The sequence below is a fragment of the Macaca mulatta genome, chromosome 18 (assembly GCF_049350105.2).
Source record: "Macaca mulatta isolate MMU2019108-1 chromosome 18, T2T-MMU8v2.0, whole genome shotgun sequence".
Taxonomy (NCBI): domain Eukaryota; kingdom Metazoa; phylum Chordata; class Mammalia; order Primates; family Cercopithecidae; genus Macaca; species Macaca mulatta.
Window position 1 is genome coordinate 6,324,647 of NC_133423.1, and position 21,196 is coordinate 6,345,842.

The window sequence follows — 21,196 nt, forward strand, 5'->3', positions numbered from 1 at the left end:
TCCATGTTCAAGGTGAAGCCAAACACAATTTTATTTCCCAGTCCCCACCCCCAGTTCCACGAGAATCAATCTTCCTTCTTGTTTGGTTCTTAACAGACTTCATACACTCAATTCTCCAAAATGGAATGTGTCAGCTTCCCAGACCAGGGGCTCCTCAGGGCTTTCAGACCACTGTGCCCCATCCTGAAATGGGGGGCCATCAACACCATCCCTTCCCCCCGTCCCCAATTCCCCCACAAGCCCATCAGTGCTGTCCAGTTCACTCCATCCATTCATCTCTACTTGCCCTGGCCCAGCCCCCCTCTCTCCTCTGGTACCCAGATCAATGTGGCAGCCTTGTCAGCAGCCTCCACAAACCCGCTCTTAGGTGGAGAAGTCCAAGCCTCTGTTCACAGCCTTCCCTCCTTCAAACCTCATTCATTCCTTCCACACATTTTTATTGAACACCTACAATGTGCCCGGCACTCTGGGAACAGATCAATGAACAAAACGGGCCAAAAAATCCATGTCCTCAAAGAGCTAATATTCCGAGGCAGGGGGATGGGTGTGCTGAAGGCAGATAATAAATAACAAATACAGCAAACAGCAAGTTACGTTTACCTTAAGCTAAAACGTGGTGAGCACTCTGGGTGGAAGCAGAGCAGGGTGGCTGTCTAGGGATATTGTCCAGGGAGGAGAGCCTCCGGGCAGCGGCACAGCTTGGTAAGGGCTGTGAGGCTGGACTGTGGAGGTGTGAGCAGTGTGGCAGAGGAGCTCTCTGGAGGCTGGAGGCCAGAGACGAGCAGAGGATGATGAAGAGGTCGCGGGAGATCATCCCACAGGCTGGACTCTGATTCTGAGGGTGGGAAGTGGAGGGGTTTTGGAGGCTGTGTCGAGAACAGGCCTGGGGGAGGCAAAACAGGAAGATGAGGGTGAAGGCTTTGGCGGGGGCTCAGAGCCTGGCTGGACACAGCAAGGCCCCGTGGGCGAGTGGGAGTCTCTGCATAGAATCGGCCGACAGACCAGGCATGGGCCAAGAGATCACCCCGGCAGCACCCCCTGTTTTGTGGCCACTGGACCGAGAAGATGCAGTTGTTCTTCATTGAGACTTGGTGTTGCTGGGGAGACAGGAGCCCACCGAGTCTTCAGCAAGCCTAGTGTGGGTGTCTGTCCACCACTGAAGCAGAGATATTGAGTAAACCGAAGGGTATTCCTGGAGAGGAGGGCTGCAGGCATCAAAAGTGGTCCGCGGAGGACGGTGTGAGTCCTAGCAGTGACTTTCCCATTGCCTCAGGACTGGACCGAGACAAGCCCTCTCCATGTTACACTTTCTGCCCTACACCCCGCCCACCTTCTTCATCCCCTCCCTGGGCTCTTCCCCAGGGAAGTTATCCCATGCTGCAGGCTTAGCCCCTCTCTCCAGGGTGGCCTCGGCTCCTGACGCTGCCTCCATAGCACCGCACAGTTGGTCACTACTCGTGTAAGAAACCACGCCAGGGCTGGAGCCGTGTCTGCTTGCTTCTCTTTATATCCTCTCACCAGGCACAAGGCCTGGCCTGGAGGAGCTGTGCAATAAACACGGTGGCTATTGACTGAGATGAGGAACCTGCTGCAAATGTCTCCTCCTAAGATCCGTGAAACTCAGGAAGGCCCCTTGCTAGGCTCAAAACAGTCATCAAAAGTTCCCTCCCTGACGGGAGACTGACTTGCAGACGGGTGATTTCTAGGCCTGCACACGGTGGAACGGGGCAGAGGGACACAATATGAGGGGTATCGTGACGATTTTTGTAAGTTCAAAATAGCTGCAGTTTTCACACTGCTCCTCTGCACACTGCTGCTTGCACCCCGTCCCGTCTGTGCTCTGCAGGCTTCTTTCCCATATGAAGCCCGAGTTTGTCCCATAGAAGGAGCTCCCCATGTGCCCGCGGGGCCCGGGAGGATGTGATTTGGGGTTTGCCCTGACCTTGCTCTACCCCCGATCACACAGGTCGGTGTCTCCTGCTGGTTCTCACTCTGATGTTTTAAACTTTGTTTCTTGGAGCCCAAGGAGTTTGAGCAGGCAAGGGGAGAAAAGAGGAAACTAAGGCCTGTCTCTGAGCCCCCTCATCCTATTTCAGACAGAACGTTTTTCCTGATGTTCTTAGACAGAGGTGGCCCAAGTCAGCTTTTATTTGAAAAGGGATCTGTCTGTTTTAAAATAAAAAGTTGGAAACCATTTTTTTCTGGAGCTTCGAGGCCCACTCCCAGTGACTGTGAATCTGAGGCTGGAAGCTGTCTCCTGAGGCCAGTCAGGCTCTCCTTGTCCGCAGTCATGCCACGCTCATCCTGTCTCTTACTGAGGGACCCAACACCATTCCAGAGGCACATTTGCCCAAGTCAGGAAAGCCACAAGCACAGCAGACTCCATGCTGGGAAGCTGCATGCACGGCAGACTCAGTGCTGGATCTCACAATTACTAAAAATTGCCGGCAATCAACAGCCTACCCACCCCCTGTTAACTGTCCGTCAACAGGGAGTGGTAAGCAAGGGGTCACCGTCCCAGCCATACCATGGGTGGGAAACTGGGGCCTCCCAAGAGAAAGGGGACACGGGAATTGAAAGATGTCCAGGACAGATCATTACATGGAAAAAGCAAGACGCAGAACAGCTGGTAAATTCCAGTTCCATTTTCGTTAAAGAAAAAACAGCACATCTGTCGGTGTGTGTGTGTACCTATACAAATATCTATCCCTATAAATGTTAAACCCTGAAAGGGTACATACACAAAACTACTGATTCTGATTGTTTCTGAGAGGGAATAAAGGGTGAATATTTACTTCTTAAGTTGCAATCTTCCATATTGGAAATTTCTGACTTTTTTGGTAATTGGACATCGATAATAAACATTTTAAAAGTCGGTGTTTTCAAAGATATGAGTCAGTTTTTGAAGTTTCCCAGGGAAACTTAGTTTGAACTGTTAAATTTAATAAGATTATGGGCCAAGGCCTTGGAAAAAAACACAAGTCTATAAAAATCAAGTTTATTTTTTGCTCATATCCTTCGTACAGAACTGTTCTATGAGTTGGGAAGTAAAGCAACTCCGCTCTCACATCCAAAATATGCTCTACCTATCTGTGAATAACATCGGAGGCACGTTCACATTTGTGTACATGCAAGAGGCTTGGTTTCATGTTGTCAGGAGCATAGAACTTGTATGTGTGACTATAACCCTGAATAAACCCAGTTTCTATGATATGCTATGCTCATAGTTGAAAAGAACATTCCATTATTTGAATCTCCTGCTCGTTCTCAAAATGTTTTAAAATTCAAGGGACTGTTTACTCACATGTTGTCTGGATAGAATTTGACTTTACTTCTGATGTTGCTTTTTCTTTACGTTTTGCACTTTTATGGATGTAATTAATTTTCTATTTTATTTCATTTTTTTGAGAGGAAGAAAAGCAGGTAACAAGGATAAGTAGGCTGTGTACCCAAATATAAGTAGAGACAAATGATGTGTCTTTAAAATCTCTCTCTCTCTCTCTACAAAAATGGGGTAAGTCTGTGATTGCTGTTGCAGCATATGTTGCAGCATAATTGATGAAGGATATTAGATCCCTGCAGCCTTTTTTTGAGACTCTAAAGATACGGATAGGAAAAAAACTGAGATGCGTCAGGCAAAGAAAGTAGGTTTATAAAATTTGTGACAGTAATTTGCTAAAATCTCTTTTGAGTCTTTGATATTTTATTTTGCTTTGGTTTGATTTTTTTATTTTTCTTCTTGAGGATAATTGAGAAAATATATTTACTCCTAAATCGTGAACAACGGCTGTAACATAGCGATCTGTCTTCAATCCTTTCTGGACCGAGAAGAGGGATGATTAAACACATCCTTTTAGGTCCAGCATGAGCCGTGTGGAGGAGGCTGTTGGAAATGTGCGTACACACATCTGCAGCTTGGCCATACCTTGTGTTCTTGGATCCATCCTTGTGACTCTGTTCTCCAAATCTTCCTGGGACTGTAACCTCCCCACGGGGGGACCATATGGGAGGGGCTCACCGGAGAGCAGGAAGCACCATATGGCAACTTGGAAAGTTCATGGCAGGGTGGGCGAGGACATTTCTACTTGAGGTCAATGGTGCAATTGACTTTCGGGCCCATTGGCAAGGACCTCAGAAGACAGCTGTCCCTGCTGCTGCTTCCAAGGGTCCATATGGGCTCATAATAAATTCAAATGTGAATTTTCCTTGGAACATATATGCCTGAGATTCCTGATGAAGTTGTCAATGCAGTCATCTCCTCCCCAGCTTGATTCAACAGCTGAGTCTGAAGAATAAAACAGGGGGCCCATTTTCAACTAATGAGTAGTCAGAAGGTTTAGGTACTTGCTCTAAGGAAATAGCTGGAATGTGTTAACTTTAGAGAGAGAAGCTATTATCTTAGCTATCCACCTATCAGTCTATCCATCCATCCATCCATCATCCATCCGTATCTATCTGTCTATCGTCCAGCTATCTTATGGTAGTATTTACTTAAAAAGAGATTCCATAGACGCTCTCTTATTTTGAAAAGAAAATATTGAGTGAGATGGTACCATTTTTTAGAAGTAATATCTACAATGATGCTGAAAGTATAAATGACATAAATTAGTACAAAAATTGGAAAGCTTTCACAGTTGGGGTGCCAAGTCTTCGTAAGTGCACTGGTGGAGCCACTCTGCTGCAAAGCTTGCAGAACACTCAGTGTTCCTGGCAGGCGACAGGATGAGGGACTGGGGAACGCCACTGTGACCCCTCTCCCCTTCATGAAAGTTTCCTTTTAAAATGCACCCCCACTCCCCGCCATATATAAGTGAAAGGAAAAGCACGTTTCACCCTCAATTTCTCCCCTCCTTTCCCTTTTCTCCCAGGTGAAGAGGATGGCTTGTGTTTTCCAGGTTTTTGTAAGCAGTCTTTTTAAAGTTGTACCTGGGTCTTTGTGAGGCTAGAAAAGCAGGCAGATATCTCAGAAACAATCCCATTTTTTTTTAACCTCTAACAAACCTAAGGAAACATAATCTGAAAGGGTTTGGGGGCTATCTTAGTCACTTTCATGCTGCTATAACAGAATACCACCAGCTGGGTCATTTATGCTGAAAAGAAATGTATTTCTTATAGTTCTAGGAGCTGAGAAGTCCACTATCTAGATGCTGGTATCTGGCGAGGGCCTTCTTGCTGAGACATTCCATGATAGAAGTGCAAAGAGTATGTTTGAGAGAGAAGAGAAGGGGGCTGAACACGTCCCTTCACCAGGAACCCACTCCCGTGATAACAGCAGTAATGAGCTTTTCCTTCATGACGTAAGCACTGCTTAAAGGCCCTGCCTCTTCACACTGTTGCATTGGGTTTAAGTTTCTGACACATGAACTTTGGGAGACCCATTCAAATCATAGCAGAGAGAGTTGTGGTGACAAAAAATAAAGTCTGCCCAAGATGAGGAATGTACCAGCTCCTCTGTCAGCATTCAAGATCTTGCAAATTGTGTTCTTAGGAGGATGTTTGTATTCTTCCTGTTGCTTCTCATGACATTGAATTTGGGAGTGTGTGTGTTTCACCAGTTGGCACCAGAGTGATGTTTGGAAGAAAGAGACACATGGGTGAGGAGATGTGGGTCCCTGCTGGTGAGAGCCCACACCAGCCCAGACTGTTCTTCTGGTATCAAGGGGCACATCCTAAATGGGAAATCCCAGCAGGGGAAGGTACTGCTGGTGAGAACCACATTGTCTCTGGGGCAACTTTTTGGGCAAGAGAAGGGGTTAAGCCTGCTCAGGTCTTGGCCTGTTTTAGTGTTGTTCTCTGTATTAGTCAGGGTCCTCCAGAGGGACAGAACTAATAGGATAGATGTATATATAAAAGAGAGTTTATTCAAGAGAATTGACTCACGTGATTACAAGGTGAAATTCCACAATAGGCCATCTGCAAGCTGAGTAGCAGGGAAGCCAGTCCAAGTCCTAAAACCTCAAAAGTAGGCAAGCTGACAGTGCAGCCTTCAGTCTATGGCTGAAGGCTCTAGAGCCCCTGGCGAATCACTGGTGTAAGTTTAAGAGTCCAAAAGCTGAAGAACTTGGAGTCTGATGTGCAAGGGCAGGAAGCATCCAGCACGGGAGAAAGAAGAAGGCCAGAGGACTCAGCAGGTCTGCCTATTCCACCTTCTTCCACCTGCTTTATTCTAGCCATGCTGGCAGCTGATTAAATGGCATCCACCCAGACTGAGGGTGGGTCTGTCTCTCCCAGTCCACTGACTCAAATGTTCATCTCCTTTGGCAACACCCTCACAGACACAACCAGAAACAATACTTTGCATCCTTCAATCCAATCAAGTTGACATTTAATATTAACCGTCACATTCCCCTTGGACTATGGAGGCCATCCTACACTACACAGTTGAAAATCTTCCTATTCAACCACTTGTTTCCCTTTAGTTGTTATAAACCCTTCGAGAAAATCTTATTCAACTTCACGTGGTATAGAGAACGAAGGGCTAGGGCTGAGAAGGTGGGGCGCTCGGGCCACTGTCACCCTCTGCTCTGCTGGGGTACCCAAGCGAGGATGTGGATTCTGGAGAAGAGGAGGAGGAAGGGGCAGCCCCTGGAGGGTGACTGGATTTCACGTTTGGAGTGGAACCCACCTAAGATGTCTCCAGTCGACTCATAAGGGACCCCAACAAGTCAATTAGTGGCTGTAAATAACTTACAATGCTGAGCAAGCTGTTGAAATGGGTAGAGGAGTCACCAATCTGGAATCTTGGAGAGGGAGACGTGCTGATCGATGGTTGGCAGAACAAGTCACTGAAGCGCGTCTTAACAAATGGACCTCACTTCTGGCGATGTGGTAATGAGCTTAGTGGATAAGAGGAGTGGAGTGAACTAGGGTACGTTTCTATCTCTTTTAAGCACTTGAGCCTTTCCATAAAAATCTGTCTCAGGGAAAACCAGCTGGCTTTATATCCACGTGTTGTGGTTCCATTGGTTCTGTTTTTCCTGGTGAAAGCATATACCAAGCAATTATTAATAGCTCCATGTCAAGTTAAGAGGAGGTATTGATCTGAAGAAAGCACTTTTCTCAATTGCTACCAGCTTTGGAGATTGAAATTGACATCAAGCCTTCTAATTCCTTGGAAGAAACAAATGGAAATCTATAAAAGAAGGTTTATTGGGGACTAAAAAAGGAAATTGGTTGGGAAAGAAAAACTAAAACTGTAAATGAAAAGTGTTGGAGACAGACATTTATGTGGGCAAGAGTATGCCATGGCGGAGGATGAGGAGCAACCACAGAGCCTTTGTGGACGCCTGATGCCACAGGATTGGCGTTTACCACTCATTCACAAGGGGACAGCGGAGTATTTCACAGCCACAAACGGGTGCTGTTATCATGGACTTCAGCTCTAACCTGAAGTCTTCCTGAAGGAGTTTTACCAGATAACAGGTGGGGCTTGTCCATGTTAATAACACAGCACAGGTGGGCTGCATCCTCTGCTAGCCAAAAGGGGATACTTAGAGTCAGCATGGCAAAGTTGACTGATCAGGGAAGGTAGACTGGGGTTTTCCTGAGGTCTGGAAGGGAATTCTGCTAGTCCAGGAATGATTTGGGAGCAGTGAGGCAGGAGGGGACTGTCAGAGGCAGGAATAGGCCTCCTGAAACCAGGGGGTCTTTGAGTGAGGATTTTACAGGCGCTTAGGTCATTCCTGTGGCCGTTTGAATAATGAGGACTGAGATCACAAGGACATTCACGCTCCTCTGTTTCCTCCGTGCCTCTCCACATGTTGGAATATTCTCCCCACCTCCTCCACCAGACAGGTGCCTCTCCGTCCTTCAGGGTGTCTCCCATTTCTCCTTTTCCCCTTCTCTTCTGAGACGACCTCTGGTCCCCTTCTCTGCACTCCCGTTAGTCTTGGCACATAGCTCTGTCATTGTGGATACAATCAGTGCATGTCCTTCCCTGAGGCCATGAGGGGACCTCCATGTCCCCACCACCCAGCTTAGTGCCCAGTGGGTGTCAGTGAGTGACCTGTGATCAGCATGGGATTCTCACAGATCCCTGACCATCTAGGAATAAAGAGAACTTAGGGGTGAATGCAAAGAAGAGCCAGAGCCATGAGGCTAGTAAGTGGATTGGGTCAGGAATGGACTGGAGGATGACTCAGGAAGCCAAGCACGGGTGCCAGAAGGGGGTGATCAAGTTTAGATTGGAAGGGCAGGTATTTTTACCCATTTAGTTCACTTGTATATGCCCAGTGCCTGGCACATTACAGGTGCCCAAAGAATGTTTTGCATGGATGTGCCCAACTTACCCTGCAGTATAAGGAGTTTGAGTTGAGTGTGATGAAGGATTTCCTTGCCACAATTATACTGGGCTCTTGGAATTGATCATGAAATTCTGTCTCCGGAGGAAGTCAAGTCCCTGGAGCCAGGCTCTGCTTAATAAACATTTCCTGAGGGTTAGAAAGTAAATAGTTTCTTAAACTACTGGGGCACTGGGTTTCTTAAACTACTGGGGAAACTCTGCTTCCCCAAGCTGGCAAACCATGAGAACTCCCATAGAAACGTTTTAAAATGCAAATATGCAGGCTCCATTTCAAACCTCCTTAATCAGTATCTCTAGGGATGACTCCAGAGTCAGCATTCTTTTTTAAATCTTCCCCTGCCATATTCTGAGGATCAGTCAGGTTGGTTTGCCAAATTTTGGCAGGGAAAAATAATCAACTAGGACATTCTGCAAACTCGCTAGTGCTAATCCAACCAGCTAATACTAATATACTTTTGGTATAGTTCTTCGTGGCCAGGGGGCCAGTGTTACACTAGTAACCTGTGGCAGGACCAGCTGGAAGTGAGTGAAAAATGCCCCTTTCGCAAATCTGCCCTTCACTCTGCCGAATACTCCACAAAGTGCATATTAATTTCCAATACCAAGGACTCCCCTCTACAAAAGCAAACGTTGCATTTCAGGGAGAGTCAATTGTTATATAATACACCTGGATTCATTCTCTATGGCTGTAACAAATGACCACAAATTTACCAGCTTAAAGAAACAACAATTTATTCCCTTGCAGTTCTGCAGGCCAGAGCCCAAACTCAGGTTCACGAGGTCGAGGTGTCAGAGGGCTGGTTCGTTCTGCAGGCTCCAGGGGAAATTTCTTTCCTGCCTCTTCCAGTGCCTGGTGGCTGCCCCTGTTCCTGGGCTTGTGGGCACCTCACTCCAAGCTCTGCCTTCGTGGTCACACCTCCTCCCTCCTGCAAAGACACTTGTGATGACTTTTAGGGCCCACCTGGATCATCTCAGAATCCTTAATCGCGTCTGCGAAGTTCCTTTTGCTATAGAAGGCGCTGTTCACAGGTTCCAGGATGGAGATGTGGGCATCTCTGGGGGTTCATGATTAGCCGACCACTCACCTTTGTCTGGATGAATGAACCATGCAGACACTTGACAAGTTACTTGACCTCCTAAATGTAACAAAAATCAGCTTTGGGAGAATGAAGGGTCATTTTTGTTTGAAGAGAGAGAACTGCAGAGCGAGGAGAGCAAAGGATGCGGTCCCTGTGTCTGCCAGAAGTGAGTGAACCCTGGGGTCCGAGAAGCAGAGCAAGGCTGCCTGTGTGTTGCAGGGAAAGGGCAGGAAGGGCCAGGCAAGCACCACCTGCTCCTGCGGGAGGCTTTTAGGGGAAAGGGTAAGGATTCCACACCTGCCCTGCCGCGTCCGTGTCTGAAGGTGAATGCTTTGGGAAAGAGACTTTTAGACACATGTTAGTGATTAACACCGTTGCTGTAACCTGTACACAAAGATTGTGCCCATACCAAGGCATCAAGTTCCCAAAAGGAAACCCTTAATTTCCCCTTTGTTTATTTTATCCTTTTAACCTAAAGCCACACTGTTCTGAGAAACTTTCTTCTCCTGCAAAGCAAGATTTCACTAACGCGAACCTGAGAGCATTTCTGAGCTTCACAGCTGCAAATATTAACATGGAGACCTAGCAGATTACAAATCACCCAGAGCTTTTGACAAGGTCTTTAAGGAAGGTCAAAAGGAAGGGGGTATTTTTTAAAACGTACCTCAAGATTCCAAATAGAAAGTTCCTGAACTTAAATAACGGTATTTTTTAAAAAGAGACATTATTTTCCTTAAAGTATGAGTAAATTACGATGCTTTTGTATTTGCCACCAAATGAAGTCATTTAAAATGAAACACTATTTTGAGCTGCTCATACTGGGAAAGGGCTTGGGAAGGAGTGGGTGTCCCCTCCTCTGGGTATGTGGGAACACGTTCTTTCTTTGCGAGCCTTCCAATGGGAGAATGAGCCCTGTGACCTGTGGCAGGTGGCCAAGAGGAGAGCCCTAGGGAGGGTATCCCCGTGCAGGCCTTGGAGACCATAGCAGGATCTCAAGCCACCCTCTTCCATTGGGGTCGGAGAGGAAAACACCAGGACAATGACACGTGCAGCCCATGTCCTGGGAGCCAGGCTCTCCTCCCTCAGCACATGCCTGGCCCTGCCGGCCTCTGCCCTTGAATGTAGGAGACTCACTGCTGGCGTGGGGTCTGTGCCATGGCACTTCAAATGGAGAGACCTGGGGAAGAGCCAGCCTCAGAGGCTGACAGCATACAAGACACATGGACTGCTGGTGGTCAGTGGTTCGCCTTGGCAGAAAGGCAGACTCCTGTGTTTCTGAGCTCTGTAGTTTGCAGAAACACAGACTCCTGCATTTCAGAGCTCCTTCTGAGCTCTGTATTTTGTTGGGTTTTACTTTATTAAGTAGGATCAAATGCCCTCAAACTTCAGAAGGGTCGGAGGCAACAATGCATAGTGCTGAAGGGCACAGGTGGTTCATGCCACATCGTCACCACCTAGTGCCTGCGTGCCTTGGTTTCCCTGTTTGTGGGTCAGATGTGATCAACTCTCAGAAGCACTGGGCACAGTGCACTCAGTGCCTGAGACTGGGCCTTATTTGTTCCTGAATCCTTAGCACCACACACAGTGCCTGGCATATAGTTGGTGCTTAAACAGGTGTTTATGGAGTGATTGTGTGATGGTGTTTGTCTAACTAGAGCACCCTGTGATTGATAGAGGTTGATGCTTTGATGATTGCAGCTCAGAAAAATGCTGTGAACATTCGCAGGGCTCGACTTTCCTATTTAGGGATGACCGCTATAAACTTATTTCCATGGCTACGTGGACAGTTATTCTCTTTACATGACACGATTACATTAGAATTATTAATTCAACCCAAACTAAGTACTGCAGCCATTGTGGGAGAGCGAGGCAGGGAGGAAATGCACCCAGCCGAGATCTGGCTCTGACACGGGGGTGCTGGACGCCGGGGACCCGCCCGTGGCTGCCCCCTCTGCCTATCGCTCTGGCTCGGGTCTGCCCTGGGGAATCACTTGAAGGGAGCCCTCACATGAGAAGGGTTGCCATGGCTCCAAGGCTGAGATATTCTGGGAGATTCTTGCAGTGTGAACAGGACTTGGTGGGAAACCGTCCGCCCTCTGGCTCAGCACAGGGGCTGCAGCATCTAGAAAGCAGCCCTGTGGCCAGACACCAAAGACAACAGCAGAGAGGGCCCTGGTGTGAGGCGTGACTCCCGCCAAGACAAATGACTAGAATCAGGGGAAGAGAGCAGGCGAGGCTGCGAGGGTGACAGAAGAAAAACACGGCAAGGGTCTCTAGGACCCTACAGAGAAGAATGATATTTGAGGACTTAAGTGTAACAATTTGCATCATTGGAAAGGAATTTTCACCCATAGCCGGGGTGTAGCCCAGTCTGCAGAGCTTCAGTGTGGCCCCATGTATTACAAATGAGTGTGTCCCACGAAGACACAGGACTTTGCCTACGAGTGCTTTGTGGGGGTTTCTGAATGTTGTCTATACTTAAAAGAAAGAAAATTGTACCTTGGAGGGGAAAAGTCTGTGATGCACGGATGCTCTGCCTGACCAGGTCCCAGAATGATGGGCTTCCACCGCCCACCGTGCTCTGGATGGCACAAGCAATACTTAAAACCAGCATTTACAGAGGCTGCTTCCCCCAAACACCCCTCAACAGCCTGCCAGGAGCTTCCATAAATTTAACTTCCATGAATTTCCATCTCCATCCTGCTCTGGCATCCATGAGGCTCTGTCTTTGAAACACTTTCAAAGGCTCCATCTCTGCACCCTCCCTCCCCGTTTCTCCTGTCTTCTCTTTCTGGCGTTTCTAAGGTGGACTTGCATCAAACAACACACAGAGTCCAAGAGGCTTGTGCTGCGGCCTCTCTGCCTCTCAGTGTCTGCGGTGCACTGAGGCCCCCACCGCACTGTGCTGAGGCCACCGCCTCTGTGAATACCCACTGAGTCCAGGTGCCTCCTAGCTCTGAGTGACAAAGGCAAGGAGACACTGTTCCTGAGCTCCTGCTATAACTGGGGTGACCTGGGCCGTTCTTTAGGAAAATCTGTGACCCAGAAATAATTTCTTTCAAGACTATGACCTGCCCCAGATCAGGTGCACCCCCTTGGTTATAAAACAGAAGATGAAGATGCTTTGGCTCTTGTTTTCGCTTCCCCCCAAGCCAAACAGTGCTGTCATCAGTTATGCTGTGCTGCTCCTGTCTTTCGAACCATGTGTGTTCACTTTGTTCTCGTTCCTTCTAGTCTGTGCCAGCACTTTGATCCGTGTGACACAGGAGAGCTGATTGGAATGCTGAGAGCTTAGGCTAAATGAGCTGAAGGAGGTTGGTGCGGGGGCTCACACCTGTAATCCTAGCACTTTGGGAGGCCAAGGCGGGTGAATCACCTGAGGTCAGGAGTTTGAGACCAGCCTGGCCAATATGGTGAAACCCCATCTCCACAAAAAAATTCAAAAATTACCCAGGCGTGGTGGCGTGCACCAGCAATCCCAGCTACTCAGAAGGCTGAGGCAGGAGAATCTCTTGAAACTGGGAGGTGGAGGTGGCAGTGAGCAGAGATTGAGCCACTGCACTCCAGCCTGGGCAATATGGCAAGACTCTGTCTCAAAAAATATATAATAATAATAATAATAAATGGGCAGAAGGAGAGGGTTCAGGATGTAAATAGCTGTAGACAGCCTCAAGAGCATTCTCCAAAGCTGAAGATGTTCTCTGTCTGGGATGAAGCCACCCTATTGGGGCTTCATATCCTCTTCCCACTGTTAATCCTTGAATCTTTGTGCTCACTTCAGTGGGGGGGACCTTCCTAAGACAAAAGCCACAGGATGGCAGATCGCCTTCCCTTTGCATGCACGGCACCAGGGTTGTGTTTGAAAACCCATGCCTGTGCAGAGAGAGGATGGCCTGGAGCCACACTGCTTCCAGCTATCCCAGCTGGGGGCCGAGGACCAGGGCTGTCAGGGCAGGCATCCCCCAGGGCTACAGAAGAAAAACAGGTCCTTTCCAACTGTCCTCAGGGGCGATGGGACTAGAGTGAAAGCAGCCACCACAGCAGAGATTTGTTCATAATTCTAGTTCTGTTTTCTTTCAAGGCCTTTTGTAGATATCTGCAAAAGAGGACATGAGGGAGTCAGCAGAGGCCTTTCTGGTGCTGGTAGCAGGGAGTTGTTGCTCTTTGTTCTTCATCCACTGCCCTCCTAGGCATCCAGGGTGAAGGTGAACAGCTTAGAGCCACTGAGATGAGGGTCCTGGGAAGGCCAGCAGGCATCTCAGTGTGAAGACCCCTCAGGTGGAGAGGCCTGCCTTAGGGTGAGGACAAGACCAGGGCCCTGGAAAGGCCAGGAAGCCAAGGTGAGACCAAGCCAGGACACATGGGGCGAGGAGGGGCACAGACCACCGCTCCAACTGACCCACTGAGACCTGTCCCACAGGCTCAGGGATGGGCTCCCGTCTCACACAGAACCCGGTAACTCAGCTCTGAACGCGACTGAGAGAAACTGCCACTGCACCTGGCAACACAACTCCTCAGTAAGCAGGTGACACTTGGACACAGGGCCTGGCCCCATGCACCCTGAGTGCCAGCAGGTCTCACCTCATGGAACCCACTTCACTCTCCTTGGACAGGGATGAATTCTTCATCAGTACTGCAGCCACACAGGCACAGCGAGCTCCCTGCCACAGGGGCAGGGGAAGCCAATCCAAGTCCATTGTTGGAAAACATTTTCAATGGCTCTGTCTGTGCTCCCCCTCCCCCTCTCTGCTTTCTTTCTTCCTCTCCTGGGTTCTACTGCCCACTTCAGTGGCCTGACAGGCTTCTCCCTTCTCCCCCGGGTGAGCTTGTGAGACTGTCACGTGGCAACAGGCGGGGGCCCTGCAACCGAAGCTCTCATTAATCCTGACGAGGGGGTCCCACCGTACAGTGCCCACTGTGGAAGAGAAAAGGCATCCAGTGTGCTCAGCTCCTGTAACTGGACACCCTCCACAGCGGCTGGCCACCCGCAGAGAGCTACTTGAAGCTATTTGGGTCATCAATTAGATGAAATGGGGCATTATAGTCTAATGAATGGCAGACTCTGAATAGACAGAAAAACAGTTTCACTAGAGTCCCAGAATGGACAGCACCCAGAGCGAGCATCTAGGCCATCGCTCAGCTGTGGCAGGGTCCCCTCTGCCTTGTCCCTGCTGGCTCATCCTTTCAGGACCTCTATTCTTCGAATGTCTGAGAACTTGCCACCCTTCCCAGAGGCTCACCCATTCCTTACATTCCTTACGTTTAGTTTCCACCCGTTCATCTCATCTCACCACTGAGGTTGTGCAGTGTAATCCCCTTTCCTCCTCTGCACTCAATTGAAAGAACTCACAGTGTAGTAGCCACCAAAGCGGGGGCTGTGGACACAGACCTCAGGTGGGACGCCTGGCTTTGCCATCTTCTATCGAGTGACCACAAGCAAGTGACTTCATCTCACTGCGTCCCAGGCTCTGCACTTTAAAATGTGGACAAAGTACACACCTACTTCCAGTGAAGATCATAGACAGAAACTAGAGTGTGGATGCCAGGGGCAGGGAGGGGGATGGGCACCCGGGGCCGAGTTTCAGTTTTGCAGGATGGAGAGAGTTCTGGAGATGGGCGGTGGTGAAGGTTGCACAATGGCACAAATGTATTCCATCCTGAAATGTACACTTAAAAATGGTTACGATGGTACATTTTATTTCAAATGTATTTTAGCACAAAATAGTAAATTTTTAAAAGGAACAAAAAACATATCTACTTCAAAAAGTTATGAGAATTAGAGACGACATCTGCAAAGCATGAGTGAGGGGCAGCTGTCTGCTGCATGGGCACCCAGGCGGGGCCAGGCACAAGGTTCGGTCCTAAAAATGGAAGGAGAGGCAGAGATGACTCCTTCCACAGTGCAGGGAAATGCAACAGTTCTCAGACTCGAAGCGCCCACTGTTAGCACCAGGACGTAACGTCCTTGGGTTTTTCTTTCGAGCTCAACTTGGTTATATTATGAACTGAGAATTCCAATTCTGCCCCCATAACCCTCGTGGTGGTGGAGCTGATAGGGAGATCAACCCGTCACAGAGTGGCCCTGCTGCAAACACATAAATATGCTCCATAAAATAACAAAACATTTGGAAATTCAGATCCTCGCTTGAAATTCCCTAGCGCCAGAATGAGGGCAACTCCAAGCCACAGCTGAGAACCAAGATGGGAACTCAGTGGACTGTAAAGTGCTCAGAGCTCTGCCTCCACCGCCTGGAGGAAGAGGTTGAGCCCACAGCTGTCCCCTGTCCCCTGCCTCATGCCCCACACTCCACACAGAGCTGGGATTTGTCATTCATGAGGGAGCCAGGAAGATTGCCCCAACTGTGATCTGGGAGTTAGAAAAATCTGTCCATCTGACCGCGGACACAGCTCAGAGGCATCCCCTCTACTCTAGGCCAGGCGTGGAAAAAGCATTGGCAGAATTCTGGGCCAGTTGAAGGTGTGGGCTCTGAATTCACACTGCCTATGAGCTGGGAAAAAGAACATGGGGAACTGGCCCAGAGATGAGGAAACCTGGGAGCCCTGCCGATGTCCCACGCCCCAGGGCAGGTGCACGTCTACATATGGAACTAGCTCACACTGAAGCCAAGTATTACACATCACGTGGGGGAACAAACTGCCCCGTGCCAGTGGCTGGATGTAGCGATGAGAATAAAGCACACCCCGGAAGAATCTGGAAGAGATGTCAACAAAACTGTGCTTGAAGTCTTAGGAGAGGGGATGAAAAAAGCACAGGCAAAATTTAAAAAGGAACAAGTAGGAATTCTATTAAGAAGAAATGTGGTTGTGATAATGAAAACTCAACCAATGTGCCACGCAGTAAACCAGCCACGACTGAGAGCATGTGCAAGGGGGAAGGCAGGTCTGCAGAAGCCACCAGGACCATGGGACGGGACGCGGCAGAGGGAACCGCAGGAGGGACACAACAGCGTGGGACACGAAAGGAGAACTTCCAACACATGCCCAGAGGAAACGTAAACTGGCTTAGACATAATTGAACCCACAGAGCTTCCTTCAGAGGGAAGGCATGCAGAGAATGGAGAAGACAAAGTATTTGAAAAAATAAAAGCTAATATTTTTTAGATTTTTTTCTTTCATTTTTTGAGACAGAGTCTTGCTCCGTCGCCCAGGCTGGAGTGCAGTGTGGTGCAATCTCAGCTCACTGCAACCTCCGCCTCCCTAGTTCAAGCAATTCTCCTGCCTCAGCCTCACAAGTAGTTGGAATTTCAGGCCCTCACCACCACGCCCAGCTAATATATATATATATATATTTTTTTTTTTTTAAGCAGAGACGGGGTTTCGCCATGTTGGCCAGGCTGGTCTGGAACTCCTGGCCTTAGGTGATCCACCTGCCTCGGCCTCTCAAAGCGCTGGGATTATAGGCCTGAGACACCATGCCCGGCCATGTTTTAGAATTTAAGAAAGACTTAAGTCTTCATATTGAAAAGCATGCGATGTCTGAATCAGGAAAAACAGAAGCAGCCTCACACTTAGACTCATCATATCTATGAAATAGCAAAGATAAACCTCAGAGAAAATTAGCACATCTCTTACCACGGAATGACAATTAGAGTAATACTAGATTTCTTATTGGCAATACAGGCTGAGCATCCCTTATCCACAATGCTTGGCACCAGAACGGTTTCAGATCTTGACTTTTTTTTGGGATTTGGAATATTTGCATTATGCTTACGCACTGAGCACCCCTGGTGGCGGCGCCTGTAGTCCCAGCTACTCGGGAGGCTGAGGCAGGAGAATGGTGTGAACCCGGGAGGCGGAGCTTGCAGTGAGCCGAGATCGCACCACTGCACTCCAGCCTGGGCGACAGAGTGAGACTCCGTCTCAAAAAAAAAAAAAAAAGAAAAGAAAAGAAAAAAAAAAGAAAATCCGAAATCCTCCAGTGAGGGTGTCTTTGAGTGTCATGTCAGCACTCATATATTTCAGGTTTTGGAGCATTTCAGATCATTGGCTTAAAGATGCTCAACCTATATTAAACACCAGCAAATAACATTTTTTTTTAAATGAGAGAAAATAGCTCTCATCCTCGAATTGTATACTCAGCTAGCTTATCCTTCAAGAATGAGGGTGAAATCAAGACAGTTGCAGTCTAAGATGTTTGCCAGGTCACGCCCTCTGTGAACCAATGACCAACAGGTGTATCCAAGATGAGGATTGGTTTCTGGGAGCACGGTGAGTGAGACAGGCACACAAGAAAAAAAGAAGTGCGTAGCATATGGTAGGAAACCTAGAGAAGTTTTAGCTCTTAAAGATGGCTAATTTAGGGAAACAAGAATGGAACTAAGATAATCAAAAAATGGTGTGGAAAGTAGGAGGGAATTCTGAGTGAAGACATTCTGAGGGGGTAGTTTTTTTTTTTTTTCCAGAAAATAATAGAAATTTTCACTAGCTTTAATTTTGAGTGAGAGGAAATGAATTCCAGAGTATTCAAGGGAGACCTATTCTCCAAAGGGAGGGACAAACTTTTAGCTTAACTAGGAAAATCTAAAGGAGCTAAGTTAGGAAATCCAAGTAAACTAGACCACGTTGGGAGAGAAGCCAAACTGTCACTCATTATCAAAATTAAAATTCCATTCTTTTCATGGCTTGTATGTCTTCTGTTTCACCAAGAAATATCCAAATGGTTCTGACCACTTGGATGCCATTTTAGGGAAATGTGAGTTGTGTTTATTTAGTTTAGCTAAGGAGACTGGCAATAAGAGTGCTCATACTCCCCAGTATTGTAGTGGAAAATTGGGAGACGGGTTGTGGGCTGCTTGCCAGATGCCATTTGAAGCTGGGAATCTGGCGGCGACTCACCAGGGGCCAATACCTGCCACCCAGCTGTAGGTAGGTGTTGTGACCATTGAGTAGGAAAGAGAGAAACAGCTGTGACATACACCTTATCAATAATCCTGAGTGGAATCAGTGTTGAATAACAAATCACACACAAGAATTAATATATGCCAAATTGTCTTAAGCCTTTTTTTTTTTTTTAGCACGACAGCTTGGGAAGAAACCCCAGAAACCAGAACCCCTAAAGTGGAAAAGGCTGCTATTCCTGATATCTTTTCATTCAGAGCAGTTTGATCCAGAGCGATCTGGACAGAATATTCTGGAATGTTGAGCCTACCCATAGGGGCAAGGAAGTAGGGGGTTCACATTTAGAGGTTTTAAAAGTAGGAACGTGTGTTAAAATAGAAAACAAAACTGTAACTTTCTAACAAGGAAAGAAAGAGGAAAACTAAAGAAACCTTGATAAATTCAATTTTTAAAACAGGAAATGATGGTGAAAGGAGCTCCCTCCACAAACTCCAGAAGCATGGAAAACTAATGTCAGTTTTATGAATATGTCTGAAAAGATGGAGAAGGATATTATATTACAAACCACATGGATTTCTAAAATCCCTTTAAAATGTTTCTATTCTTTCTCCAAGATACTTTTCCCTAGGGCAGCTGTTTAATTCCTATAATTTCCCTCTCTGACCCTCCAAATCTCCTCTTAAGCAGAAGCAACCACTTTCTCCCCAGGATATCCTCAAAGCTTTGTTAACTTGCACACTCGAGCCAAGCAGTCTGCCAAGCAAGACAAGACCACCAGTTGCTCACCAAGTATGTCCCACAGGGTCTTGAGTTATTCTGCCACACTTTCTGTTATAGGTAATTACTTACACCATTCTGGGCGCTTCGCTTCCTTCCCCTCTACTCCATATGGTGGGGTCCTGGAGGGCCCAGAACTGCTTCTTGGACCTTTGTATCTCATTAGCACCTGGTGCACTGGTGCTCAGAGCTTGTTGGATAAATGATGTGTAGAGTTCAACTCAACAATCCCTGGTCCTCTTTCCTGTGGCCACAGTCCCCATCACAAACCCCAAAGTAAATCAAGTCTTGTATCTCTTTGCCGAGTAAAGAATCTGGCTGAACGACGGTTATGCTCTGAGCCACTGGGAGTCTCTACTCCTCTGACCTTGGGGGACTAGATTTTACCTCCTTTTTGGTTTATTTCCAAGTGTCGGGTGCAGGACAGGGAGGGCCAACTTCAATTGGTCTGTTAGCTACAAAGTTGAAAGCAAATGTGCATCTGGTCTTCCCGTGTTTCCGTGGGCTTTGCTCTGTGCTTTCACTGGCTTTATCCCAAGCCTATTGGACAATTATTTTTGGCTCATTCAGTGAATGGCTTTCAGTCACTTTCTTCTGTTTTGAATGCTTAAAGTAGGGCTCATCCTCATGTACTACAGTATTCAGAATATTATTGGAAAGTATCTCGTTAATGAATCTTTTTGTCCCTAGCCCAGTTTCCTGTTCATGGGTGCTGTGTGTGGCCTATCTGCTCACCTCGGTGAAGAAGTCTAAGTGGGTTCCCTACTGAGGAGCTGCTTCTCAGATCCCACATCTGAAAAATACTGTCCTAGAATTTACACAATATTTAATGTGTCCAGAGTCTTTAAAGATTGGTGGTAAGCAGTGGGGGTGAGGAGAACCCTGGCTGAGGCTGCCTGCGCTGCACTTGGAAACCAACGTCACAGGCTCCTGCTGGTAGCTGGGGACAGGTGGCTGCGGATAGGTTGCTGCACCTGGGCCTGGGGCAAGTGCACTCAGGCTCGTTCCACATCCTCTCTACATCCCTCTTCCTCTATATGGTTTCTTATGGCTGCTGTTGCAAACTACCACAAACGTAATGACTTAAAACAATGCAGGTTATGCCCTTATGGTTCTGGAGGAGTCTAAAGTGGGTCTTCTGGGCTGAAACCAAGGTGATGGCAGAATTGCATTCCTTCCACAGGCTGCAAGGGGGCATTTGTGTCCTTGCATTCTCCAGCTCCTGGGGGTTGCCTGCCCTCCATCACCCACGGCCCCCTCCCCGACCGTCAGTGCCGGAAGCACACCGCCTCCACACCTCCCTGCCTCGGACCTCTGCTTCTGTTGTCTCGCCTCCTTCTCTGGCTTTCCCATCTCCCTCTTTCCTTAAAAGGACCCTTTGGAGGACATTGGACCCACCCAAATATTTCAAAATACTGTCCCCACATCAGGACTCTTTACTTACCTGTACCCGATGCTGTGTAAGGCAACATAGTCATGGTTTCCGGGAATCAGGATGTGCAGCCTCCCTGCGGGGATCATGACTCTGTCTATTACACCTCCTGGTGCTGCGAGACCCCCAAAGCAAGGCCTGTGCTGACCCCTCTAGAATGCCCCAGCCCCCATCCAACATCACACTCCATCTAATGGCTGGTCAATTTTTAATCGACTGAGTCTGATCAGAATAATAATTCTGATCAGAATAGTAATTCCAACAATATTCTGAATACTATAGTACATGAGAATGAGCCCTACATTAAGCATTCAAAACAGAAGAAAGTGACCAAAAGCCATTCACTGAATGAGCCAAAAATAATTGTCCAATAGGCTTGAGATGAAGCCAGTGAAAGCACGGAGCAAAGCCCACGGAAACATGGGAAGGCTGGATACACATTTGCTTTCAACTTTGTAGCTAACAGACCAATTGAAGATCTTTGACTTGACCATTGATTTCCCCACACAGAATGACAGTCGCGCTGTTTTGGAGAACCCATGCACCCCCTTCGCATTTTTTTTGTTTGTTTTTATTTTGACTTGTCTATTTTCCTCTTGCAAGTCATTTTTCATGCTCTTTGATTGCATAAGAATCCTTCCAGAACTTACCAGAGGAAAAGGAAGAGGAGAACCACTAAGCATGGGAAAATGTTTCTTCTGGCTCCATTCCCCAAATGCAGCTGTGGGTGGAGGGAAAGGAGGTCGT

General features: G+C 47.7%; 1 long non-coding RNA gene across 1 annotated transcript; it reads right to left on the reverse strand.

Moving 5' to 3' along the window:
* Window positions 1-13,428: 13,428 nt before the first annotated feature.
* Window positions 13,429-17,289, reverse strand: LOC144336569 (uncharacterized). Its single transcript, XR_013408458.1, has 2 exons — window positions 17,114-17,289; window positions 13,429-15,038 (listed from the first exon to the last, which is right to left on the reverse strand). It is a non-coding gene; the product is annotated as an uncharacterized LOC144336569 (long non-coding RNA).
* Window positions 17,290-21,196: the final 3,907 nt, after the last annotated feature.